Source organism: Pelodiscus sinensis, chromosome 24 (genome assembly GCF_049634645.1).
Source record: "Pelodiscus sinensis isolate JC-2024 chromosome 24, ASM4963464v1, whole genome shotgun sequence".
NCBI classification, from domain to species: domain Eukaryota; kingdom Metazoa; phylum Chordata; order Testudines; family Trionychidae; genus Pelodiscus; species Pelodiscus sinensis.
Genome location: NC_134734.1, coordinates 15,751,567 through 15,779,099, shown reverse-complemented (window position 1 = coordinate 15,779,099; position 27,533 = coordinate 15,751,567).

Here is a 27,533-nt window from a genome sequence, read left to right as displayed (position 1 = left end):
TGGTGCTGAGGGCACGAACTCGGCTTGACTCCGAGAGGGGCTGGCTGTTTATATGGCTAACAAGAGGAGCTGAGGTTAGCAGGCATAACGCCCACCCCAAGGGCATCAGTGAGGAGCTAGAATTTCCTGTTGGAGGGGTCAAGCTGGTCCCTGATTTTGAGGGTCAGTATGGAATGGGGAGAGAGGACTGTGGGGCTCTGACACCTTCCTCAGAAGCATCTGGTGCTGTCAGGGCCAGGGTGAAGCGGGCCCGGGGTCTGCTCGGCTCTGTGGATTCCTGCCTTCCTTTACACGGGCTGACGTGACCGGAGGAGCTGTCATTTCGGATGCAGACGCCGCTCGGAGATCTGCCTCCCCCGGGCCCGGCTGGGGGCGGCGCGCTGAATCGCTGACAAGACTTCAACAGGAGCTGAAGTAAAAGGGCCCGGTAGCCAAAACACAGATGGTGCTTGGCTTCCTCTCGCTGCGCAGGCCCCGAGATGGTGCCACAGCCAGGGCCTGTGGGTTCCGGGGGCGGGGAGCGGCAAGCCAGGGGTCTGATCCAGCCCAGCGTAAAGACAACAGCGGGTTGTATCGCTGCGATCTGAGCTTCGGAGTGGATTTGTCTGCCAGACACTAGCCCAGCCCCACTGTGGGGCTAACACCTACCAGAAGCCTTGTTCCCGCCCCAAGGCCTCCACCACTGGTGGCAGATATTTAGGGGAGGGATTTTTACACCTCAGAGTGCTGGCAGGACTCTGTGATTCACAATGATCAACCTACCTCTCTCGTAGCTCAGGGCACCCATGACCCATTCAAGGACGGCTCGGCCTTGTTAGCCAACGAGGCCCAGAGCGAGTCCTCCCTGCCTCTATGCGCTGGGAGCCAAGCCACTGCTGGGAAGAGAACCCATGAGTCCTGGTTTCTCTGACCTCAATACACTCTCCTCCCAGAGTTCAGCACAGAACTCAGGTGCACTGGCTGTCAAACGGTCCCCCTTCTAACCACTAGACCATGCTCCCTTCCCGCAGCCAGAACCAGAACCTGAGTGTTTTGGCTTCCTCCTGCCCCCACTGTTCTAACCATTAGACAATACCACCTGTCTGTGGCCAGAAATAGCATCCAGATAAACTTGGCTCCCTCCTGCCCCCACTGCTCTAACTACTAAACAACACTGCCTGCAATAGCCAGAACCAGAATCCAGGTGTTTTGGCTCCCTCCTGCCCACTACTGCTCTAACCATTAGACAATACCACCTGTCTGTAGCCTGAAATAGCATCCAGGCGGACTTGGCTCCCTAACTACTAGACCACACTGCCTGCTATCGCTGGAACCTGCTGCCCGGTTAAATCTGGTTGAATCCCATCGGTTTCTGCCTGCAAGTGTCCGGCTGAGCTGGTGTTACCAATTTCTGCTCCTGTCCCCACCCTCCTGCTGAGTCAGCAGTGGCTGCAGGAAGCCAGTTTCCGAGCGGGAAGCACCAAGGGGAAGTGGCTCTTGTTCTGCGACAGAGAAACAGAGGAAGTTAGGGAGCAGCTCAGCCTAACCCCGGGCTTTGTATCACTCCAGTCTTCCCCTGCTGCAGAGCCAGGCAGGGCCTGGGGGTTCCCAGAGAGGTAGGTAGCCAGTGATGCCAAATGGAGTCACCCCTCTGCACTAGCCAGCAATCCCACTATCGCCCCCTCATGCAGTCATTGTCCTGAGCACACCCCTCGCGCTTTCCCTTTGGAAACGCAGTCGTTACCTCCTGCCTCTACCCCTTTACCAGATGGGGAAACTGAGGCATGGACAGGGCTGGTGGCTACCCAGGAAGGGAGCAGTAGAGCTGGGCAGAGAACCCAAGAGCTCCTGGTTTTTTATTTCGTGCTCACACCTGCTAACCGCTGAGAGAACAGAAGCCCCCAGACAGGCCACCACTGCATGGGGGGGAACCAGCCAGCACCATGTCATGAAATGACATAAGAGCATCTCAGACCCCAGTTCTTGTGTAGAAACCTCCCACCCCTGAAGCCCTTGTCTTGCTCCCAATACTCCCTTTCTTCTTCTTTACATTCCAACAGCACCAGGAGCTGCCCGCCCAGAGCAGGCCCCCACGGTGCAGGCCCCCATGATCCCAAAGAGCTCACGGTCCAGCTGGGCAAGGAGAAGCTCCCTCGTCCCATTGCACACCTGGGGAAACTGAGGCACGGGGCAATTAAGTGACTCCCCCAAGAAGCCTGTGGCAGAGCCAGGATTAGAGCCCAAATCTGTGCCTGTGGTTTTCACCACCCACCCGCCCATCCTTCCCTTCTCGGAGCTGGGCTGCTCCTTGGTGTCCACAGACAACATCCCTTCCCACTCACCATCTCCTCACTCCCCTTTGGCCTGCAGCTCTTTCTGCAGCACCTGGAGCTCTCATCTCTGCAGCCAGGGCCAACCCCCAGCTTACCCCAGCCTGGCCCACCTGGCTTCGACAGTCCTACCCCCGATTTACCCCAAGGGGGCTCAGCTGGAGGGATGAAGAGCGGGTGAGGGAAGTTCCAGGCTCTGCCCTGCAGGGGGCTGCTTCTGCAGTGGCACAAAGGGGAAAAATGGACAGGTCCAAGCTCGTTTCTGGCCCCTGGACACAGCGACGGCTACTCCCAGCCGAGTGCATCAAGGCTCTGGCTGTGGCACCCAGCGGGGTCCTTTGTTCACCCAGCTGCATTGCTCGAGAACCCCCCCTTGTTCTGTTGTCCTGAGCACATTTCCAAGTGTCATCACCCCCGTGTTCTGGGGGGGGGGGGGGAAACTGAGGCACGGGCAGGGGCTGTGACAGAGGCTGTCTGGGGCAGAGCAGGGAATTGACCCATTGAGCCCAGCTCTCTCACCACTACCCGCCCCTGCCTCCCCCATCTCGTCTATGTGGCCCCTCAACCTCACACCTCGGTGACCCCGTGGGCTTCCCCTTCATCCCCAGCTCTGATCATTCGCCTCCAGGCCCAGCGTAACCTGAGACACGGGGCAAGAAGCAGAGCCCCCCATGAAGGGCCCCTCCCCGCTGGGCCAGTCCCCAGTGACATGGAGGGGGGATTTGGGGGATTTTCCCTGCCTTGTCTCTGGACATGAGAGTGGCTCTGTGTGGGAATCCAGCAGAGCCCTGAGAGCCGTGTGGCTTCAGCACCTGTCATGGCCTTAAGCCAGGGAGATTACGGAGCCCAGTTTTTTTCAGAGAAACTTCGTTTGCCTCTTAAATCTTCTCCGTGGCGCTAAACCCTCCTCCCCCTTCTGCTGCTCTGAGCCAGGCCAGGGCGGGTGGAAGGAGCTGGAGAGCTCGGATCTCCTCTCTTGAATGGCACACAGCCGGGCTCTGGGGCCCTGCCAGGCCTTGGCTTCTCTGCCGGTGCAGGTTGCGAGTGGCATGAGCGAAGCATCCTCCTGTGAGAGGCCGGTTGGTGCAGTGGTTAGGGTGAGAGACCCCCAAAAGCTGATCGGCAGGTGGCTGCTGGGCACCCACTTTTTCACACCTCTGGAGCACCCACAGAATCGGTGCCTAGTTGCCGTAGTTAAGCTCATTCCGGGAAGTTTCTGTGTAAGGTAGGGGCGGGCCCCACTGCTCAGCTCTGACCACTAGGCCAGACCACCCTACCCTAGCTGTGATAAGGTGCTTTAGCCAGCTGGGCTTAGACCAGTCCTGGGCTCTCCTGGCAAAAAGAGTTTTCGCTGGTGTGCCTAGACCACTGCCCTTGCCAGCGTAAAAATGGGATAAATAAGCCCCTTTCCCCTGGTGACGGCAGCAAACTTTCTGCGCCCTGACTTTACGGGCCCTGTCTTTACGGCAGAGCAGATTCGGGGTTCTCTCTGCTCAAGGGAGTCAGCCCGGGCTCCAGTCAGAGCAGCCACCTAAACTGCTCCAGCTGCCTGAAGGTTTGGAGGGGCGGAGCGCAGACCATATGCAGTAGCAGCTGGTGAGTTGGGTTAACTCAAGTTATGGCCTGGGAGAGTCCCTAGTAGGGCAATCTGCTGGTGTGGCAACCCCGCTGCACTCCAGAGAAGGGGGTGTGCAAACGGGATGCTGGGTTCGGGTCATGCTCTGCAGCGGTGACAAGCCCAGGTCCTCGTCTGCCACATGGGGATCCTGAGCACTTTTCCTCCAGATGATTGGCGTTATTTGTTATTACCTGTATTGGAACCACACCTCATTGTTGAGCAAGGCTCCCCACCCCGGCCAGGCGCTGCATGTTATTTATTAGGTGTATTACGGTAGCACCTAGACATCCCATTCATGAACCAGGGCCTCATTTTGCCAGGTGCGATATGTTATTATTAGGCATATTACGGTAGCACCTGAGCACTCCATTTATGAAACAGGCCCCTACATTGTGCCAGGTGTTATTTATTAGGTTTATTACAGTAGCACCTAGATGCTCCATTCATGGACCAGGACCAGTGTTCCCCTTAAGATTGTCCAACCATGAGAGGGGTGAGTTTTGGCTTGTGCACCAAGTATTGAGGTCACAGGTGCTGGTTTGGATATGTGCCACCATGGCTCCCAATGGATTAACTCACACGCGTTCCCAGCCGCCGGAGCAGACACCCTCCCCCGCCACGCAGCAGGTCCCGTTCCCAGCCCCAGCTGCCAGAACAGGCCCTGGTCTCTCCTGCTTCATGGCAGCCCCGGCCACCAGAGTGGATCTCACCTCCAGATCCCGGCCCCCCATCCCAGCGGCTCCCTCTCCATGCCATCTCAGCCAGCCCCACCTGCTGGAGCAGCCGCCTGCCATGCGAGTGCTGCTGCACTTCTCTCCAGAGTAGGTGGGCGGGGAAGAATTTTTTGTGCATGGCCGCGCAGGCATGCACCTTAGCGGCAACTATGACCAGGACTCCATTGTGCCAGGCCCTGTACGTTATTATTAGGCATATTGCGGTAGCCTAGGTGCTCCATTTATGAAACATGGCCTCGTTGTGCCAAGAGTTATTTATTAGGTGTATTATGGTAGCACCTAGATCGGGGTGGCCAACCCGCAGCTCGGCTCCTGCTCCTGCACCCGCAGCTGTTCTGCGTTCTCCTGCTCTGACCTTTTTTCCTCGTCTGGTCAGGGCGCCACTTGGGACAGCAAGATCTGATGCTGCAGCTGATGGAAGCCTGCTTGGGCCACATGCGGCTCTTAAAGGGGTAGTGAGGGTTTTGTTTTTCACTCAACAACTTTCTGGTCTACGGAAGCCTGCTTGGGCCACACGCAGATTGTAAAGAGGCAGCGTTTTGTTTTGTTTTTTTCTCAACAACTTCTTCTCTCGGCTCTTTGTGCTGTATCTACCACTATTTTGGCTCTTTGTCTGTACCGGGTTGGCCACCGTTGACCTAGACACTCCATTCATAGACGAAGACCCTATTGTGCTAGACACTGTATTCTGTTTATTAGGTGTATTACATTACTGGACCCGGGTCCCACAGACACATCCAGGCAGCCCTGGCACAAGGAGCTAACAGTCCAAGCAGAAGACTGGATACGGGTGCAAACACTTCATGGAAGAGGCAAGTATCTTTCGTGCCATTTTACAGATGGGGAAACTGAGGCACCATGCAGGGAAATGATTTGCCCAAGGTCACCCAACAGAGTGGCAGACCCGGGGAGAGATCTCAGGTCTCCACAGACCAGGGCAGTGCTCTGGCCAGTAGGCCCCACCAGAAAAGCAGCCCCCGCAGTGACGGGGAGGGCCGTGAGGATGAATACGTTAAGGACTGGGCGGTGCTTAACTATGCAGTGATGTGGGCCACAAAGAGCAGAGACAGTGTCGCCGAATCTCCAGCTTCATGGTAAAGCCCCAGATCCTGGGGCCAGGGAAGTCCAGGAGAATCTCTGCTTCCTGTTCCCCTCCCACCATGCTCAGCAACCTAAGTTTCAGCAGGGCAGGTTCCAAGAGTTAGCCGTGAAGGCAAAAATCAGGGCACTAAAAATCTATTTGGGTCCAGTGGGGTTTTGCGCCCACTTCTGGGCGAGGGGCCGGCAGCAAAGCCCCAGGAACCAGATCTCCTGGGCTCTGTCCCAGCGGTGATAGGGCAGTGAGGTCTAGTGGTTAGAGCAGGGTGGCAGCAGGACTCTTGGGTTCTCTCCCAGCTCTAGGAGCGGAGTACCTCGCAATCAGAGAACCGGGAGGCAGGCCCTGGTATGGGCAGCCGACAGTCCAGTTGGGCTTGGTACAGCCCCATAGAACATGGCTCTCACAAACCTGCCCCAAACTCCCGGTGAAAGTACCCTGGGAATCTCACCGTGGGCGGGAGCAGGAAGGGAGGATCTGTGGGGGGCAGAACTCCCGAGAGCCATCCCCCCAGATGGTTCCCAGCACTTTCACTGTCTCTCCGGGAGGCCCTGCTCCTCCCCCCTCCCCCATGGGCCACGCAGATTAAAGCCCCTTTAATTAAAACCAGCCACTGAACTGCAAACACAGATGAGGCCTCAGCTCCCAGAGATTAACGGCTTCTCAGCACAGGCTGTGCCGGGTGGGGGGCGGTTCCCCCTACAGAGCCTGGGAACCCAGCGGGGAGGTGGGCGCAGTTACTGAACACGCTACGCGGCCCCCCCTGCTGCCACCCTCATTGTTGAGAGTCAGCGGAAAGTCACCTCCTTCCGGGAAGAAGGGATCCCCTGATGCACCAAGTGCCCCCCCCAGCCAACAGGGACAGAGGACACCCCCCAACCCCTACCAAAGCTGAGCTGCCCACCCCCTTGCTGCCCCGCGCCAGCCGCCCCCTGACAGCACAAGAACCTGCTCCTCCACAGCCCCACTCCAGGGCTCCCTCGGAGGGGCGGTGGTGCACCGTGAGGGGCGGCAGGGTCTCCTTCATGCCACAGGGGCTCCTGGCCAGGCTGCCCCCGGGAGTGACAGCGCCTGCTTCCCCAAACCTACTGGTCCTTGCCAGGCCAGGGGGTCCCGGAGCCTAGCAGATGCAGGGGAGGGGCGTGAGGGGAGAGCTCTTGCCCCCACCCTGCACGGGGTGGGTGCTCAGCCTCCCTGCCTGACTCAGCCCCCATGGGCCCCCCATTAGCTGCCCTCCTGCTGAGGCGCAGCCGGGAAGCCCAGAGCTGGCGGGGGGCATGTCCTACTGGGAAACACCCCTGAGATCTGCTGGTGCAGAGCTGGGGGCTCTTTGCTTGGCTGGTACCACCAGGCCGAATGCCGGGGCCTGTCCTAAGACCCGTCCCACGAGCACAAAGCTAGCTGGGCCCTGGTACCCCCTGGCTCCATGGGACTCAGGAGCCTCACACAAGACCCTAATACAGGAACCTCCCCACCCCTGCAGTAGCCCTCCGGCTGTCCCAGAATCCCTCTGCAGCTCCCTCCCTCCCGCACCCCCCAGCAAGAGTCCTAAACCCCTTGCATTACAGCAGGGTTGGGGGCTGCTGACCCAGAGGAAAACCATTCGGAGGCCGCACCAAAGGGAGAAGCCAAAAACCCCCATGCCCCACAATCCCCTCGCACACCAGAGCCGAGGGAGGTCCAGGCTAGTAGATTTTGTGCCTCCCCCCCCCACACACACACTCTGGGGTGGGACCAAAGATGAGCAGTTGAGTGTGTGGGAGGAGGCTGTGGGGAAGTGGGCTTGGGGGTCTGGGTGTTAGGGAGGGGGCAGGAGTGGGTTGGGGGTCTGGGAGGGGGCAGAAGCAGAGGGGGTGTGGGCAGGAGGGCTTGAGCATTGCATCCCCAATACTAGTGGGGAGCCCTCACCCTCAGGGGCTGGCTCCAGGCAAGTCAGGGGCTGAATCCGGCCCCTGGGCTGTCGGTTCCCCACCCCGCATGAGGGTCTGGGCTGCAGGGCAGGGTTCAGGGGCAGTTGCTGGGCCAGGGAGGAGGGAGCCCCAGGGCTGGTACAGCAGGGGGCTGTGGGGCAGGGCTGTATGTGGGGCCAGGGGAGCCCTGAGTGGAGACTGCAGGGGTCAGGATACAGGGGTCATCAGCTGGGGCTCATCAGGGAGGTGGCTGAGGCTGGCCCGGCCGTGGAAGACAGAGGTTGTTGCCAGAGCCCTGGGCGGGGCGGGTATCTCGATGAGGCGAGGGGAGCGGGGCTCTGGGACTCAGCAGCAGAGACAACGGGCTGGGCACAGCGAGGGAGGGCCCAGTGGGGCTCTGCCCCCCCCCCCGGTTGGAATGCAGTGGGGGGCCTGTGGAACGAAGGGCAAGCATGCCGCTGGCCCCGGCCATGCACACGTGGGCAGGAATGCAGCTCAGCCATCACTGCAGGGTTTCACACCCAGTCCTCTGCTTTAACCACTAGACCCTACTCTCCTCCCAGAGCTGGGCAGAACCCCGGCGACCTGACTCTGTTTCCCCTACCCCCAGGCTCTAGTCCCCCAGAACCTCTGTGCAGACACCGGGAGGGAATAATCGGCTGGCCTGGGCCATGGCCGGCTGCTTGTCCGACTTGGCACCGGCAGCTCGGTGATTCTGTTGCTGGCAAAGCCTCCGTGACTGCTGCCAGCTCGTTCACTGGCGTCATAAGCTCGCCGGTCTCTGCTGGGTCCCCTGGGGCTCTGGGGTGTTGGGCAAGGCCCCCCTAAGCCTGCTCGGGGCAATGGTCTGGCACCAGCTCTGAACCACCCACGCTGCTCCGGATCCGGGGTGGGCCCCTGCCCTCAGGAGAGGGGCCTTCGGGATAAGCTGGCCCTGGATTGGTGGGGGCAGGCGCCCTCTTCTCGGCTCCCAGCATGTCCCTGGGCGCTAGGAAGGCTGCCCCCCTTCCCAATCAGCACCTGAGGGCCCCACGCCTGCTCCCCACGTCCAGATTCTGCTGTGACAGAGCCGCAGGGGCCAGCTAGCAAGGGAAGGGGTGTGGGGGTGGGGGGCTCCCATGCTCCTGAGACCAGCGCCAGCCACCAGGGACAAGAGCCCTGTGGCTGTTTCTCTGGCAGCCGGAGCCTGGGGCCCGGCGTGGGTCTGCCATGACAGAGGCCCCATTCTTCTCCACGGGAGCCGGGATTCTTTCTGGGGTGGGATGGGCTGGATTCCTCTCCCTGCCCAGCCGGATTCCTGCATAGCTGCCCCAGCCAGCACCCTGCCCAGCCCACGGGAGGAGGTGTGGCCTTTGGCACTAGGGGAAGGGGCTTTGGGCTTATCCGCTGATCAGATACATAGCCACAAGCTTCCCCCAGGGGCCTAGGCCCACCTGTGTTCTCCCTGCCCAGACGGCCCCGCTTTGGGAGGTGCTGCCCTGGAGATGGAGCCAAGCTCCCCAGGGCTACTGAGAGGTGAGCTAACCAACCAGCTCTGGGCTGTGACGGACCCACATCCCCAGGGGAGCAGCTTGATAGGGTCCCACCCCCTCCAACCTCCCCCAACAGCCAGCCCCCCCCAGTCCCAAATCCCCCTTCTGTTCCTCCAGCTCTAACCCCCCTGACCTCCTCCCAAGATGAGCCCCTGCTGCCCCCACTATCTCTGGCATGTGGCCAGGCAGGACACCCCTGGTCCAGTGCTCACAATGGCCCCCCACTTTCCACACACACCCCCAGGTCCCTGCTTCAGTCAGGGTATGTCTACACTACAAAGTTAATTTGAACTAATGGACGTTAGTTCGAATTAACTTTGATAGGCGCTACACAAGCGCTCCGCTAGTTCGAACTTAATTCGAACTAGCGGAGCGCTTAGTTCAAACTAGGTAAACCTCATTGTACGAGGACTAAGCCTAGTTCGAACTTACTAGTTCAAATTAAGGGCTGGGTAGTCCCTTATATCGAACTAGTGGGAGGCTAGCCCTCCCCAGCTTTCCCTGGTGGCCACTCTGGGAAACTCGTATGCCCCCCTCCCGGCCCCGGAGCCCTTAAAGGGGCACGGGCTGGCTACAGTGCCTGTGGCAGGTGCAAGCCTGCCAGCACCCAGCCAGCAGACCCTGCACCTGGCACGCCATGAGCCAGCCACCCGATGCCCCCAGCCCTCCACCTCTTCCCAGGACCAGGCTGGCGGCTCTCGGGAGCCTGGCCAGGATCGCAAGAGGCGGGCACCCGCCTGGTCTAGTGCAGACATCGTGGACCTCGTCCACGAACTCCGCACTAGGCACAGGAAAGTGGCCGTCTAGGGCAGGAGAGCTGCCAGCCTGGCCACCCAGGAGCAGGTTTGCATGAAAATCAAGGTGGTCCACTGAGACCCCCGACCCTGAGCCCTGAGCTTAGAATGGCCGTACTGGGTCAAACCAAAGGTCCATCTAGTCCAGTAGTCCTGGAGGGGATGGACCAAAGACAGGGTGTGTCTAGACTACATGCCTCCTTCGACGGAGGCATGTAGATTAGCCAGATAGGAAGAGGGAAATGAAGCCGCGATTAAAATAATCGAGGCTTCATTTAAATTTAAATGGCTGCCCCGATCTGCCGATCAGCTGTTTGTCGGCAGATCGGGGCAGTCTGGACGCGATGCGCCGACAAAGAAGCCTTTCTTCATCGGCACAGGTAAGCCTCGTTTCACGAGGCTTACCTGTGCCGATGAAGAAAGGCTTCTTTGTCGTCGCGTCGCGTCGCGTCGCGTCGCGTCGCGTCGCGTCGCGTCGCGTCGCGTCGCGTCACGTCCAGACTGCCCCGATCTGCCGACAAACAGCTGATCGGCAGATCGGGGCAGCCATTTAAATTTAAATGAAGCCGCGATTATTTTAATCGCGGCTTCATTTCCCTCTTCCGATCTGGCTAATCTACATGCCTCCGTCGAAGGAGGCATGTAGTCTAGACACACCCACAGTGACCAAGCCATTTGTCTTGTGCCATCCATCTCCAGCCTTCCACAAACTTTGGGCAGGGACACCATTTCTACCCCCTGGCTAATACCACTCCATGGATCCAACCTCCATGACTTGATCTCACTTCTCTTTAAACTCTGTTCTAGCTCTAGCCTTCACAGCCTCCTCTGGCAAGGAGTTCCACAGGTTGACTCTGTGCTTTGTGAAGAACAACTTTCTGTTACTAGTTTGAAGCCTGCTACCCATTCCTTTCCTTTGGTGTCCTCTAGTCCTTCTATTATGGGAACTAATGGAGATCTTTTCTTTATGCACCCTCTCCTGACCACTCTTGCTTTTATAGACCTCTATCATATCCCCCCTCCGTCTCCTCTTCTCTAAACTGAAAAGTCCCAGTCTCTTTAGCCTCTCTTCATATGGGACCTGTTCCAAACCCCTCATCATTGTAGTTGCCCTCCCCTCTCCCAACCTCTCTCTTCCCCTCTCCCACCTCCTTTTTCCAGTCTCCCCGAGTTTTGTTCAATAAAGAGAGTTTCTATTTTTGAACACACGTTTTCTTTATTTTGTACATCAGGAAGGGGGGCTAGGGAGGGGTAAGTGGAAGGAGGTGAGGGAGGAATGGGGTACGCGCCGCCGATGGGGAGGAGTGGGCTGGCTCTGCGGGCTTCTCGGGGTGGAAGTTCTCCTGCAGCCCCCCAATTGCCCCCTCTCCCCAGATGGCAGCGTGTGGCAAGTGCACCCTGTGCTGATGGCCGAGTGGTGTAATGTGCCCAGTGTGGGCACTCAGGGCACTCCAAGCCAGGACTGCTTTGCAAGCGGGGAACCCTGAGAACTGTCTGTCCGGGGTGGGGGTCGGGTCCCTTTAAGCACAGCCCTCGGCTAGCCTGAGGCAGCAGCTCCACGCTCTAAGTCCTCATCTGATGCCCTGCCGGCACTGCTTCCGGCCATCCTTAACCCCGGTTCAGGGTCCACTCTGTGTGGACATGCTAGTTCGAATTAGCAAAACGCTAATTCGAACTAGTTTTTAAGTCTAGCTGCGCTAATTCGAATTAGCTTAGTTCGAATTAACTAATTCGAATTAAGTTAGTTCGAATTAGCGCTGTAGTGTAGACAGACCCTCAGGGAATTAACCCCGCTAATGAGCTCATGGAATAAGCAACAGAATTAACCAGGATTCGGAGGGGGGGGAGATGCTAAAGCCGGCCCCACTCCGGGTGGGGTTGAGGGTGGGGGGCTGCCTGCCTCCATGCGGTGGGATGCCCGGGAAGGGGCAGGCCTTGCACACACGGGGTTAAAGCGAAGGCTGGGGCCACCTGAAGGGACCTGCAGGTTGTTGCCCCCTCTCGCCTCCCTCCCCCCCATTTGCAGGCTGCAGTAGCCGGGGCAATGAGCAAACTGATTTCCTGCTTGAGGGAAGAAGCAATTTCCCAGGGCTCGCTGAGCTTTCCCGTCCAGAGGAGGAACGTGGGGGCGGGCATAGGAAGGGGGGTGTTTAATGAGCCCTCACCAATTAATGAGCCCCACCCCCACCGCCATAGGGTGACCCACCAGCTGGGGTGGCCGTAGGGTATCGGTCCTGCCCACTGCTCTGGGCTGCTACCAGGGGGTGGGACACGGGCCAGGGGTGTTAGCCAGCAGGGCATGGGGGCTAATAAAGCCAGGGAGGAAGCACCGTGACGAGCTGGGCATTGGAGGGGTCTCCCACACTACGCAGGCCGGAGCTGGGCGGGTCTTTGGACAGAGAGCGCCAGGGGCTCCGGAAGGGGTGTCCAGCCAGGTACCAGTTCAGAGAACGGGGCCGGCGTGGCTGGCACAAAGCGGAGCCCCTAGGCACACTGGCTGCGAGCCCTCTGAGCCGGGCCACATCCCAGAAGATGAACCCTGCCTTTCCCAGTGCGAGGGTAGCGCCCGCTGGCCTAGCTATGCCAGGAGCTGCAGCGACGGCAAGACACAGGCCCTGCTCTCCGGGCTCCCTAGCACGGGGTGGGAGGGGAAACTGAGGCACCTAGCGGGGCTGTGACTTGCTGAAGCCCAGTGGCGGTGCTGCGGATAGGACTGAGGGATCCTCAGGAGCTGCCCCAGAGCTGAGTGTAGCTGGTGCTACCTTGCCCCCTCCCCCTCCCGGGGACCCACACAGGCTGTGCAGCCACACGCACCCCTCACAGCCACTCTGGTGCTGCCAGGGTGCCCGTTAGTGCCTGGCTGGAAGGGCCTTGCCCCTGGGGACTGGACTGGACAGTGTCCAGGAGTGGGGCACCGCCCAGCAGCAGCTACTGGCCGACACAGAGCTCAGCCCTGGACTTTTGCATCACTGGGTAGGGGGGAGGAAAGAGCAGCCCCCCAACCCATCTCCCCAAGCCCAGGGGCAGGGAGAAACTGCTGGGGGCACAGCTCTGTGCCAGCCAACTTGCTACGAATGGGCATCTTCCCTGCCTGCTCATGCCAGAGAGCCTGGAGCAGCCGCACCAAGGACCCTGGACTGCTGGCCCCTGGTATCAGAGGGGCTGGGAAAGGAATCCTAGCAGGACTCAGGTGGAGATGCTTTGGCTTATGCCTGGAGAGCTTGGGGCGGGGGCATCCGTGTCCACCCCACCCCCGTTCTCCGGCAGCTGTGTAACTGAGTGGATGAATACATTCTCCAGCCTCAGCAGTTTGCTGCTTCTCCCAAAGAGCCCCCCACCCTCCAGTGCTCCAGTGGCTGCCAGGGTGAAAGTGGCTGTGGCTTAGGAAACCAGGGGAGGGGGTGGGCTTTTTTAGTGTCAGGGACGTACTTGGTATGTGGGGGGAGAGATGCTTCATCCAGCAATGAAAAGCAGCCCCCTCTGGGGTGGGACGCAGCAGCTCTATGCCAGCCACATGCCAATGCTGCAAAGGAATTGCTCATCCAGCAAAGAAATGCAGCCCCCTCTGGGGTGGGACGCAGCAGCTTCATGACAGCCAGAGGGGAATGCTACAAAGGGATTGCTCGCCCAGCAACAAAACACGGCCCCTCTGAGGTGGGACGCAGCAGCTGTATGCCAGCCACATGCCAATGCTGCAAAGGAATCGCTCATCCAGCAAAGAAATGCAGCCCCCTCTGCGGTGGGACGCAGGAGCTGTCTGAGCAACCATGCTACACAACCATTCCAGGCAGCAAGTGAAGGGGGGGAATGAGTGTGCAGTGCAGGAGGGGGGAGTTGGCGGGTTCAGAGAGGTACAAAGGATGCAGCTGACTTGGGGCAAATTCTGGAGTGGCCTAGGGATTAGGGCAGTGTTTCTCAAACTTTTTAAGACTGAGGAAGACCAAACAATAATTTTTTTTTATGAGGAACACCAAGGATAAAAAAAAAGTCAGGGGGAAAGTTATTGAGCAAAAAAAGAAAAAAAAAAGGTCTCCTGCTCCTTTAAGGGATCTGCTACCATCCCAGCAGGGTGGGGCTGCACCCCGGGCCCTATGGCTGTCAGCCCTATGCCTACAGGGCCGTTCAAGGGTGGGGCTGTAAAAGTCTAGTCCTGAGGCTCCTTCCTTGAGCCCTCTGGTTGCTCCTTGCCCGCCCCAGCTGTAACCCCCCTGCCTGGCAGGGCCCCCAGTGACACAGCATAAGGGAGAAGCAGGTAAAGAGATTGCAGAGCAGCAGTTGCCAGCCCTGGCTTCCTCGAAGGTGCCAAGGAATGGCACCGTGTCTCCGGAGTTGGGGAAGACAGGCTGTCAGAGGCAGAGCCTCCCCCCCCACCCTCCCCCGGCCCTGATGAGCCCCTCCCCGACAGCACAGCCATGCTGGGAATTTTCAGCCAGCCATGCACTCTTGCAGCACGGGGAGGGGAGTGGTGGCCGAGAAAGCCACTGGTGTCGTGCCCTAGAAGCAGGCAGTTCAAAGCCAGCTCCAGGATTTGGCCTCTCCTGTGGGGCAGGGCCAATGCACATGGCTGGGGGCAGAGCCCATGGGGTATGGAAGGAGGCTCCCTACCGGCCCTCCCTTCCGAGGCCAGCAGGGTCAAGCGAGAGGCCCACCGGCACCAGGCCGCGGTGGCGAGGCCTGGAGAAAAGGCCTGAGGTTTCTCTCAGGTCAGGTGGGGGCAAACAGCTCTCAGGACGCGCGATGCTCACGGCTGCCTCTCCGCTCCGGCTCAGCCCGGGACGTTGGACCAGAGACGCCCAGTTCAGCTCCACCGCGGACCCCAGCACTAATCACCCGCCACAAGAACAGCCAGACGGGGTCAGGCCAAAGGCCCATCTAGCCCGGCCTCCTGTCTGCCCACAGTGGCCAATGCCGGGGGCCCCAGAGGGAGTGAACCGAAGAGGAAAGCAGCAAGTGATCCATTCCCAGCCTCTGACAGAGGCTTGGGACACCGTCCCTGGCTAATCGCCATTGGTGGACCCGTCCTCCATGAATGTATCGAGCTCTTTTTTGCACTGCCCCTTCCCACAAGGCTGGTGCCCCACTGGACGTGGCTGAGGCAGGTAACCCTGCAGCAGGGGGCGCTAGCCACGCAGCCCCAAACCTCCATCTGTTCTTATTCCGCCCCAGGCACGGACCCGAACCCGGTTCTCCCGCAATCAGCCCCGCCATAGAGCAGGGGCAGCGGCCAGGAAACGAACCAGGCTGCTGGTAGGGCCAGCGGTCGCCTTCGGCCTGGGGATCCCAACATGCGGACCCGATGGGGAGACGCTGGCATCAGCTGCGATTCGCCTACGTTCTGCCCCATCCTCTCCTCAACGGGGAAGCTGCAGACTTGTCTGGGCACGAGTATTCCTGCCCTGCACGCTGTCTCTCACATACACATACACATACTCACAATCACATTCACACACACTCGCACACACTCACTCTTGCACTCACACACTACACACACATGCACACACACATTCACACACATACTCACATTTACACACTCAGACACGTGCACACACGCACAGTCACCCCACTCACACATGTCTACACGTATTCACACACACTTGCACTCACACACACACACTTGCACTCACACACGTGCTACACGCATGCACACACACTGACACACATGCACACACACACACTTGTACTCACACACGTGCTACACACATGCAGACACACTGACACACATGCACATACACACACACACACACTTGTCTTGCACTAGTAACCAGGCGATCCCCCTTCCTCACATCAACCAGAAGTTGCACAAACAACTAGCATGTGGCTTGGCCATGGACGTTGAGGGTAAAACTCAACCACTGGTTTCTTGCCTGGAGCAAACGTGCCTGGCGAGACCTGGATTTGGTATTGCCAAAGGTGTTAATCGGCCAGTCTCTCTCCAGAGACTGGGCTAAGGTTTCCCACCGTGCCGGGGGCCTGGACCCCGCGTAAGCCCTGTTTTTGCAGGATGCCGTGTGCGGACCCCTCTGCCCGTGGTTTGGCTGGCCCATGAGCACAAGGCACAAGAGAGGCAGGGGTAAGAGGCTAACCTGCGGCCAGGGGCAAAGCCCTGCTCTGACACAGCCATCCTGCGACTGACCGACAGGGCCCAGCCTCGGCCCCTTTGGCCCACCCCACAACCAGCGCCTCACACGGATCAGCGGCACCTGACAAATATGAACAGGGCCCTAGGGCAGCGATGGTCTCCCCATTCTGCCAATGGGAGAAACAGAGCCAGGGCCAGAGCTGGCAAGAGAACCCAGGCGCCCCGACTCCTCCTCTCCCACTCCAATTACTAGCTCATTACTGACCAAAGCAGTCTCCACCCTCTCCCAGAGCCGGGCAAAGAACCCAAGCCTCCTGGCTCCCATTCCCGTGATCTGACCACTAGGCAAACTGACCCCATCCCTCCCACCCACGCCTGCCCCACACGTGCTCTCTGTTCAGCCTTCCTAGGCCCCAGGGTGTCTCTAGGCACGGATGGGTCCCGCTCCCCTGTCTCTGGCTGGCGCTGCACGGATATTAAATGTCTCCTCTCCAAGGCACTCATGGCTCCGGTTAATCAGCCTCGAGGGGCCGCTCCGCTCTCTGTCGCTCCCCCCAGGGGAGTGATCTTGGCTTTCGTCCCACCCAGAGCGCTGGGACTGTTCCGAGAGTCAAGGCACAACTCTGATCCAGGGTGTCCTTCCATCTGGCGGTGAGCACATGGGAAATAGTCCATCCCCAAGGCAGGGGGCTGAGCGATGGGAGCATGGGCAGAATTTGCTAATGTGGTTATGCGAGGTAGCAGAGCCTCTCAACAGCGCTCTCCACCGTGCTTTCAGGGGGGCCTCTCCCAACACCATTAATTTAGCCCCATCTACAAGTGGGGAAACTGAGGCACTGAGCTGGGCAGGGGATTCACCCTCCCTCAAACAGCAACACTGCCAGGAAGAGAACCTCTAGCCCAACAGGGACCAAACACTGGTGCCTGACTACCCACAAGACATCTGGCCAGCTGTGCAGCACGGTCAATGGGGAGGAGGTGTCTGCGTCCTATTTAGGCCCCCTCTCCACCGTCTGAGAAAAGGAAGGACAGTCAGTTCGGGGGTCACCTTGCACAGTTAGCCTGTGGAACTCACTGCCACAGGATCTCACCACGTTTAGACATTTCTATGGCTAAGAGGGAACTGGCAGAGTCAGAGCCGTGAGCATGGACATCAAAACGGTCTCCTCTCCACAGTCCTGCTGCCCAGCTCGTGTCTCACCCGCTTCCACCCCTACCTCAGGGGAGTCTATCTTGGTGCGCCCCCATCACTCAGCACCATCTCCAATGTGAAGCAGAAGCCGTAAGAGAAAATGGAGCCATAAATCAGCCCCAAAGGCCACCCCAAGGGGCCAAGCACTGGAGCCTGTGGGAGCTGTGAGTCAAGGTGGCAGAGTGACAAGGGCAGGAGCTGGGCTGGGGGGCACAAAGCAAAGAGAGCGGGTAGCCAGACAGACAGTTACACACCTCTCCTGGCCCTGGCATAGCCACCTGGCCACCCTCTAATTGTATCGGCAATTAATAATCATGGCTCATTACCCTGCCCACATCAGGACAGTGTGGCGAGCTGTAAATAACCACTGACTCTCCCGGAAGATCCCCATGCCCGGGGGCAGTCCAGTGAGAAAGAAAGAAAGAAAACAGCCTGACAGATGCTAGCCAGCCTGAAGGGGAAGAGGGCTGGGGAGCCCCACAAACACCCACAAAGCCAGAGCTGATGCTCATGGCAGGTGCTGCTGGGTCTCGTCACAAACCCATCTGGAGCCAGAGCAGGGCTGAACTGGGCAGAGTTGCCAGTCTGGGTTGGTTTGGGGGGGGCTGGGAAGGGGGTGCCAGCCCCTCCCATGGCAGTTCCCTTCCCCTGCCACAGACAAAGGGCCCATAGAAGGGTCACAGTAGCTCAGACACCCCCAGACACGGCTCATGTGGGGCCACATGCCTTGAGTTTCCCACTGCCTCCCCCAGACACACGGAGCCGTTCATGCTGGCGTCAGCACAGCCACTAGCTGGTGGTGCATCCGGATCCCCTGCTGCATCCACGGGCCTCATCGCCCATGCTAGGGATTCCCGATGGGAAAGAATCCCCATCAGGCTTCCGGGACAGCCAGGTTTCCAGAGCTGGAAGGATCTAGACCAGGCATGTCCAAAGTCCGGCCCGTGGGCCAATTGCGGCCCGTGTTCCGGTTTAATACGGCCCCCCAGGTAATTTGGCAATATCTATCTTTTATGGCCCCCCAATGAATCCATATGTATTGAGATGAATACATTGTAAAATCTCAGTTAATGTCAGTTGGTCTAAATCAGTTATCAATATATTTGGACACAACATGTATACTTGGTGTTATGTTCCTGTTCATATTTTTTGAACTTAAAAGTTGACAGACAACCTTTATTACCAATAATATGTACTTTACAATGTTCCTGACATATATTTCAGCCTACTGGATTTTTTTTTTCATCTGGCCTTCAGATATGAAAGGCAGAGTGATTTAACACTGTTTAGATTTGTCATCCATGTGACGAAATGAAAAGTATGCCGTTTGCAATAAACTTTGCATAAAATAGTTAATTTGCATTTAATTTTAATGGTTCAAAGAATGTCAGGCAAAATGGTCGGCCCTCACGCATGTTCACTTCATCAAATCTGGCCCTCTTTGAAAAAAGTTTGGACACCCCTGATCTAGACCCTCAATCTAGAACCCTGGGCTACAAAATGCACTTGATATAGAACACATACTACATGATAGGTCTCATTTAAAACCAGACCAATGAGTTTAGAACATAAATGGAGGCTCACCCAATGGTTCCAGTCCTCTATGGTAGACCACCAGCTGGCTCTAGAATGCATGACAGTTTGCATAAATGGTTCTAGACTACAAGCAAAAATCTCCCCGTGGTTCTAGAACTCAAAGATGGCTCTGTGCCAGAGCTAGAACCTTGCCCTAGCCCTCCCAATGATTACAAAATCCAAATGCGTCTAGCACCTAAACCTAGAACACCTCTGTTTCTGGAGCCTAAATCTAGGGTGTGTTTTTTCAGGAGCATTCTAGATCTGGCAGATCATCTTCTCCTCCCCTGTCCATTTCCAGATGCAGCATCAAACTGGGAGATGGGGAAGAAGAAATATTGAAGATAAATCAAAAGATACAAGGCCCCCTTTCCAGAAAAGAGTCATCCCAACCGTCTCAGAATCTCCATCTAACAGCCGTTGAGGGACGCATCTCCCTGTCCTTCTATTAGTAAAGTTCATGTTTGAGAACACCTTGAGAGCCCAACAGAGATCAGGTGCTGCATAGACAGAGTGAAAGACAGTCCCTGCTCCAAAGAGCTCACAGTCTGAAGAGGAAAAGGACAGGAGGGGAAACCGAGGCACGAAGCAGGGATGTGACTTACCCAAGTCACCCAGCAGACAAGGCTACTTCTGCATGTCCCAGGTTTATTAACAGATGGGTCCCGAGAACAATAATTCTCTCCTGTCACATGTCATACCCTGCCTTGTTCCCAGCATGATGGGCACATGGAGCCCTGCTCAGAACAGACTGGAGGAGGGAACTAGCAGGCTGGCATGACTCTGAGGAAGCTCACCACGCTGGATGCAGCCCATCCACCCTGCTCGCTGAAATGCAGACATCTCTGGGGTGGAACACAGAGTAATTTAAAAACCACACACAGCACTGGGCAGAAATTCCTCTCCCAGCACTGAAATGCAGCCAGCTCTGGGGTGAACCAGAGCAGCTGGACTGTGAAGAATTCAGCCTGCAGGGGAAATGGCCAGTGGAGGCAGAATGTGATCCTCCCAGGTTGGAAATTGGCTGGAAGAGTGGGGTTAAAACACCCTGATTCGCATGGATAGTGCCCTGGAGTCTGTAATGATCCATGGGGGGCAGGATCTCTGGTGGAGATATAGAAATTCCAGCAGTGCAGCGCCCCCTACAGTTCATACCTGAGGCCTGGGCTAGCTCTGACTCAGAGAGGAGAGCGCCTCCTAAGGACTCCAGCTGCAATGCCTCTTCTGTCAGGCCTTTCTGCACTGACCTTATAGAGGGCACCAGAGGAATGAGACGCTTACCTGGGTGACCCTGGCTGGGAGCGCCTTCCCTGTGCCCAGGTAGGAGGTCAGCCCCTCTGGGCTGGAGAGGTACAGGGTGGGGCTGGGGGATGGATGTGATGCAAGGCCGGGTGAGGCAGTGAGGAAACCCAGCCAGCTACCACAAAGGACCGTGAACCCATCCATCACGAGGGCAGGAGATGGCTGGCAATCAGAGTAACATGCTTAGCCTGCCCCTGAGGCTGGAGAGAGCAGAAATGGGAGATGAATGCTGCATGGGCCACACTGCGTTGGGGTGGGGGGACTCCCGAGGGACCTCCTTTGGGCTGATATCTTTGTGCTTGGTATCTCTAGGGAGCTCAGCTAATAGGGTCCGATTAGTTCCTCCCAGCCCCCTGTGAAGCAGGGGTAATATTATCTCTTTGTACAGATGGGGAAACTGAGGAACGGCAAAGGTCACACAGTGAGTCAGGACAGGAGTCCTGTCTCCCAGCCTCCCCCTGCGCTCTAAGTATGAGACCCTACTTTCTTGTTCCGCAGACAAGAATAGAAGCCATGAGTCCTAACGCCCACTCCTTTTCTCTAACCACTAGATCCCAGTCCCCTCACAGATCTGGGAACATAACCGAAGAATCCTGACTCCAACCTCCTCATATTGTAATACTCAGACAGATCCTCTCTCTCCTTCTGCATCTAAAAATAGAACCTAAGAGTCTTGACTTCCATTTCTCCACCGTCCACACCACTCTGACCACTAGGTCCTACTGTGTTTCTGCTGCTGGAAATAGAACCAGGAGTTCTGACTTCTTGCCCCTTATTCTGACCATCAGATTTCATTCCCCTCTCAAAATAAAAAAATACAACACACAGAAGAAAGGGGAAATTGATCATAAGGAATGTAAATTAGAAACTAGGAATTGTAGAAAATTGATAAGGGAAGCAAAGAGACACAAGGAAAAATCAAAGGCAAGCAGAGTTCAAGGCAGAAGGGTTCAATAAACATTACCATTCTGTATTTGGGAGAAAAAAACAGATGTTGTAGTTGTATGTTACTCCATTCTACATCTATTTCAGGAGCATAAATAGCAACTACTAAACTTAGACTTTTTAAATCAACAGATCTGGATAACTTGCACTCAAACATTTTAAAAGAGCTGGATGAGGATCTAACTGGGCCATTTCATGCTGATTTTCCAATGGTCTTTGAACACTGGAGAAATTCCAGAAGACTGGACAAAACCTATTGGCCAATATTTAGAAAGGGCAAACAGGATGACCTGGATAATTATAGGCCTGTCAGTCTGACATTGCACCCAGACAAGATAATGGAGCCCCTGAGATGGGACTTGATTAATAAATAATGAAAGAAGGGTAATATAATTAATGCCAATCAACATGCGTTTATGGAACATAGATCCCATCAGACGAACTTGATACCTTTTTAGATGAGATTACAAGTTTGGCTGATAAAAGAAATCATGTTGATGTAATATACTTGGACGTCTGCAAAGGCACTTAATTTTGATTTCAGGAAAAAAATAGACAAATATAAAATTAACATGGCACAGATTAAATAGATTAAAAGCTGACTAACGGATAGGTCTCAAAATGTCATTGTAAACGTCAACCGTGTATCCAGTGGGATGCTGCAGTGGTTGGTTCTTGGCTCTCTGCTGTCTCACATTGTTATTAATGACCCAGAAGAAAACATAAAATCATCACGGATTTGACCTCTGCTGCATGGATGCGGCCATTGCTGGAATTCTGTGTGTAGATCTGGTGCGTACATTTCAGCCAGAACGTTGATCAATGGAGCCACGAGAAAGATGAAAGGATTAGAAGGCATGATTTACAGCTTAGCGAAGTCTAAAAGTACTTCCACAGGGAACAAATATTTGATAATGGGCTCTTGAATCTAGCAGAGACAGGTTGAACATGATGGCTGGAAGTTGGAGCTAGAAAAATCCAGACTGGGAATTAGGGATGTAATAGTGTAGACGATTAACCAGTAAACAAAAGGTTATCAGTTAATGCTATATGCTACATGCATTCCACCCCGCCCCCGGCCCCGCCAGTACATTTTTTAGCAAGTTGGCCAGCAGCCCGGATCAATCTTGGCTTGTACTGGGTCCGGGACCTACCCCTGCTGTGGCTGTGCATTTAAAGTGTATTAGGAGCCAGGTGGGCAAGCAGCCTGGCTCAGTTCCGGCTTGCGCCGGGTCCGGGAGCTCAGACGCCTACTGGGAATAAGGTGTATGGTCCTGAACTCTGCTTGCCTTTGATTTTTTCCTTGTGTCTCTTTGCTTCCCTTATCAATTTTCTACAAAGGCAGCAGTGTGGAGTGGCAGGGGGCTCCTTGGGGTGGGGCCAGAGCGCACTGGCTGCTGGCCCCAGGGACTATAGAATAGTCGAGTAACCAATAAGAATTCACGAAGTTACTCGGCTATTCAATGAACCGATATTTAACAGCCCTCCTGGGAATAAGTGAGAGTAATGAACCCTTGGAAGAACTTAAAAAGGGCGGGGGTAGAGTCTCCATCAATGACAATGTTTAGGTCAAGAGGGGATTTTTTTTTCTAGTACTCAGCTCAAGGAATTATTTTGGGTTCAGCTCTCTAACCCGTTACCCCGGAGATCGGACAGACGATCACAGTGGCCCCTTCTCCCTTTGAACTCTGTGAACTCATTCCCATCTCCACCCCACGCTGATCGCTCTAACCACTCAACCTCACTCTCCTTGAGGGTACCCCAGCATCCTGGCGACCGGTCCCTTCCTCTGAGCACTAGGTCCCACTCCCCCGCCAGGGCTGCCACCCCACCTCTCTGCTAACGGCAGGCTCTCTGAGCTGGGGATCAGGCCAAGCACTGGATGGCGGCTGGAAAGTGAAGGAGATGAGGCATCCTCAGTCCCTCGCCTGCTGTTTGTCAGACTTAATACACAGAAAGCGCATATTTATTCCGAGCACCTTATTTGGCTGTTCCAGGGTATTTTAAGCTTTAATTGCTGCTGGGCTATTTTGGTTAGGAACCATCTGCTCCAAGGAAGGGTTTTTTCCTCGCCTCTCCTCTTCCTTTTGTTAATGTCACACCAGCCCGGCGGGGCATCTCTGCTGTTACAGAAAGCAGACAGGGCCTGAAACGCATCCTGGGCGGGGGAAGGAGGGGAGGCACAGAGGCAAAGCGAGAGGGCAGGGGATTCCCTCTGTGAAGCTCTGCCAAGGGACTGGTCCATGCCATTCCCATAAGAACATAAGACTGGCCATGCTGGGTCAGACCAAAGGCCCATCTAGCCCAGTGTCCTGTCTGCTGACAGTGGTCCATCCAGATGCCCCAGAGAGAGGGAACACAACAGGGAATCCCCACGTGATCCCTCTCCTGTCACCCACCTCCAGGGAAACAGAGGCTGGGGACACCATTCCTACCCATCCTGGCTAGTAGCCATTGATGGACCTAACCTCCATGGACCTAACCTAAAAGATCTATCTAGCTCTTTTCTGAACCCTGTTAAAGTCTTCGTCTTCATCACATCCTCTGGCAAGGAGTTCCACAGGTGGACTGTGCGCTGAGTGAAGAAAAACTTCCTTTTTTTGGTTTAAAACCTGCTGCCTCTTCATTTCCTTTGGTGACCCCCTCGCTCTCATATTGTGGGAATAAGTAAATAACTTTTCCTTTCCTGAGAGGTTCTCTGCATATTCGGGCAGCGAGACTCAGGGCCAGCCCCCCCTTGCTCACAGCAATGGGCTCAGCCTCTCTGCAGACTCAGGCAGGTGCCGCTGTGTCTGCTACGGCTCCCTTACCATGATGGGATCAGCTCAGGCGGGTCACTCAGGGCAGCTCCCCTCCTCCACGCCGAGCAATGGGATCAGGCAGGAATCAGGCAGCTCCTCCTTTAGCCCAACCTGTCAAAGCCAGGGACGGGGTCTAGTGGCACCTAAAGATCCCGGCTGCCAGGCGGGGGTAGGCCAAGGCAATTGGGCCATGGCAGATCCCAATGGCTCTGCCTCCCACAGCCCAGCACCCCTTTCCCTCCAAGAGAGGCAGGGAGAGCAGCCAGAGACTCCTGCAGCACAGAGGCTCCTCTCCAGAGGATTTAGCAGGGTTGCGTTACAGCAGGAACGTGACTGTGGCTAAGGCACTGGCTTGAGATACAGGACACCTGGGAGCTATTCCTGGCTCCGCAGCTGCACTTTTGGGTGACCTTGGGCAAGTCCCCTGCTGTGCCTCAGTTTCCCCTTTAGCTTTTCCGACTGTGAGATCCCTGGGGCGAGAGGTGTGCCTCTCATTGTGCATCTGGGCAGCACCTCCCACCGTAGGACCCTGATCTGAACAGAGATGCTCCTGAGATTCTAGTTTTCATAATTCGTGTGGTGGCTCTAAGATCCAGACCACGTGAGAGACGACTCAACCCCCTTTTGCCCCAGGCAGGATTTCAGAAACCAAGTCTCCAGATGCCTTTCTTGAAAAGCCTGGTGTGTGCCCCACCCCTGTTGTCTGCTGCTGCATGGAGTCACAGCTGCCTTATGTCGGTTCATAGCCCCTATACTGCACATGGGTGGCGTGAATGGGGCACTGACCCGCTGGTATTTAAGCAGGTGAGAGCTGACTGAGAGAGGGGCTGGGCTAACTTAAGAGTGACTGCCAACTGGCTGTTTTTGGGAGGGAGGGATGGGGAAGGGGGTCCTGCCAGGCAGGAACAGGATGCTGGACGGAATTCAAGCTCCGTGCCGCAGCCCGGATCGTCTCCTGATCGCAGCTGCCTGGGCCTCTTGCCCATGGAGTTAGAGAACTGAGCAGGCGTTCCACGGGGGTTTGTCTCTGGCTGGCACCCCTCCCCCCCATACCCAAGGCTGATGGAGAATGCAGTGGGGCCAGGCTGGGGTGGTGTACGTGGGATTTAATCTCCAGTGCAGCATTTCATTTCATTTCATTTCATCTAATCTGCAGTGCAAAGTGCACTTAGATGCAGAAGGATGGGGGAGGGAGCAGAAGGAAGTGGACCCCAGATGACCCCTCCCCTCCAGCTCTAACCCACTAGACCCCACTTTCCTCCCAGATCGGGGGGTCGTGAGTCTGTTTCGTCACTTGCTCTAACTACTGGCTGCCATTCCCTTCCTGGATCCAGGCAGAGACACCCCAGCTAATAACCGGTGGGGTGGGGGTGGATTTGTACAGTGGGTCCGGGAGAGGGTGGACCCCATCTCTGTTTGTGAGGGGGGCTTGTTGCTAGCATCTGCCCACTGCGATTTTTAATGCCAAAGGGAGGAGATGGAGGGGAAGGGAGATCGGCTGCTCTAATTCCCTTCCCCCTCCGAGAGCTCATTCAGAAAGGGGAAAGGGCAGATTTCCTTCCTCTTCCCGATCAATAACAATCGGGCTTCCGAGACCAGACGGCTTATCATCCGCCACTGAACAATGCCAACATCACATGCCTCCTAGTGCCTGCCCCAGGTGCCCGCCCCACGTCCCCTGTCGCTCTGCCCCTGCCCCATGCGGTTTATCATCCCAGTACGATCCATATCTCATGGCCCCTGTCCTGGAGTGTGGGACATTCGGAGCAGCCCTCTGCCATGAGCAACCAGTTCCTGTGGCAGGCTGTATGGCCTAATGGATAGAGCCTTGGACAGGGAAGCAGCGCTGGGTTCTTTTCCCAGTTTAGCTGGTGACCTCGGGCAAGCCTCATCTGCCTCTCTGTGCCTCAGTTTCCCCTTCTACTCTGGCTTATTTAAATCAAGAGCCCTTTGGAGGCAGGGGCTGCGTGCGGGTTTGTTCAGCACCAGGCCCCAAGGCAGGTTCACAGGTCAGGCCCCTAGATACAGGTAGTGATAATCCATGCCAGACCTTCAGTGCTGATGCTAGTGCCCCCTACGGGCTGCCTCCCCGCAGGGAGAAGAGTAAAGGGCTTAAACCAAGGAAGGGGAAGCTGGATGGGGAGGTGTCTCATGCCTCAGGCACTGCTGGACCCCCCAGGGGTGATAAGGGCAAGACAAAACTGTCCTCACTGAGTTCAGAAGCGCCCATTGTACAGCTGGGGAAACTGAGGCAGAGGGCGATACCGTGACTTGTCCAAGGTCACCAAGCAGGGTTGGCCATAAAACCCAACTCTCCATCCCGGGGCAGGGAAAGGTGCCGCTGACCAGAGAGCTTAGCCCCACAGGGCTCAGCTGCAAGATCTCTGCATACCAGGCTGGCCTGGCCCCTCCCCCAAGTCAGGCCTGGTCCCTTTGCTGCTCTGGGCTGCTCCGTGGGATTCCTTCCTGAGCCAGGTACCGAGGCACTAGGGAATCTTAGACAGGCAAAGCACCTCGGGCACACGTTTCCAGCAGGCCCTATGAGAGACTGGAGGGGACCTGTCTGTTCACTTGCGGATGGCCCAGCTTTGCAGTATAGCTACCAGTCCCACATGCTGCAACACAGACAGGTGAGGAAGAGTGGGAACTAGTGGTTAGAGCGGGGGTGGGCGGACTGGGCATCAGGACTCCTGGGAGGAAGGAAGTGGGAGCTAATGGTTAGAGCAGGGGTAAGGACTGGGTGTCAGGATTCCTGGGTTCTCCTCCCAGCTGGGCCCAATGGCAGCCATAGGGCTGGTCCTCTGATTTAGGTGCTGACCTTGGATCCCAAAGGGCTGAACAAACTTTCAGGCTAGGAAATGCTTGCTGGGAAGCTCCAAGCCCCCTGGGTTCCTCACTCAGCTTTTCCCCAGACCATGCAAGCCACCCAGCACAAGCCCTCCCCTTCCACTGCCAGCTCCCTTTCTCCCAAATAATAAAACAAAAGCCGCTCGTGGCAGAGTGTTAATAACCCTCCAATTTGAATAACTGAATAATTCAAGGGGCTTCTGGCGAGCTCTGCCTCTAATCATCTCCCTCCCTGCGAAGATCTGGAGCGCGACGAGCGAGCGTTGCCTCCCGCCTTGCAAACGGGCAGCAGATGGACCGAGAAGCCGGCCCTCGCGGTGACTCCGCTTGCTGCTGCGCTGGAGCTGTTGGGGAGCTGATCGCAGGCAAAAGAGGCTGGATGGAAACCACCCACCCGACCCTGGGGTCCAGACTCCTCTATTCCTCCCCCGAGAACGGGGACAGCCCAAAACCCCACCCCACCCCCAGTCATCCAGTGTCCGAGGTCCATCCGTCCAGTACGTGGTCAGTTCTCAAGCAGGGAGTGCAATTCACGTTGTCCTGAGGGCACCTCTCCCGTTGGGGGCTAAGACCCCCCAATAGGTAGACAAGAGCACTAGTTACAGGTACATCGGCCTGCTCTGGTGTTATCCCTTTGGGCCTGAGAAATGAGTCTCTTTTCAGGGCCCTGCAGGTCCTGTCAGGAGGAGAATCTTGATGATGCAGGCAGGTATGTCCTTCAAGCCATCCTCATTACACACATGGAATGTACTAAGGGTGTTAACTAGCGATTAATTTATTAGTTGAATAGTCGATGGAA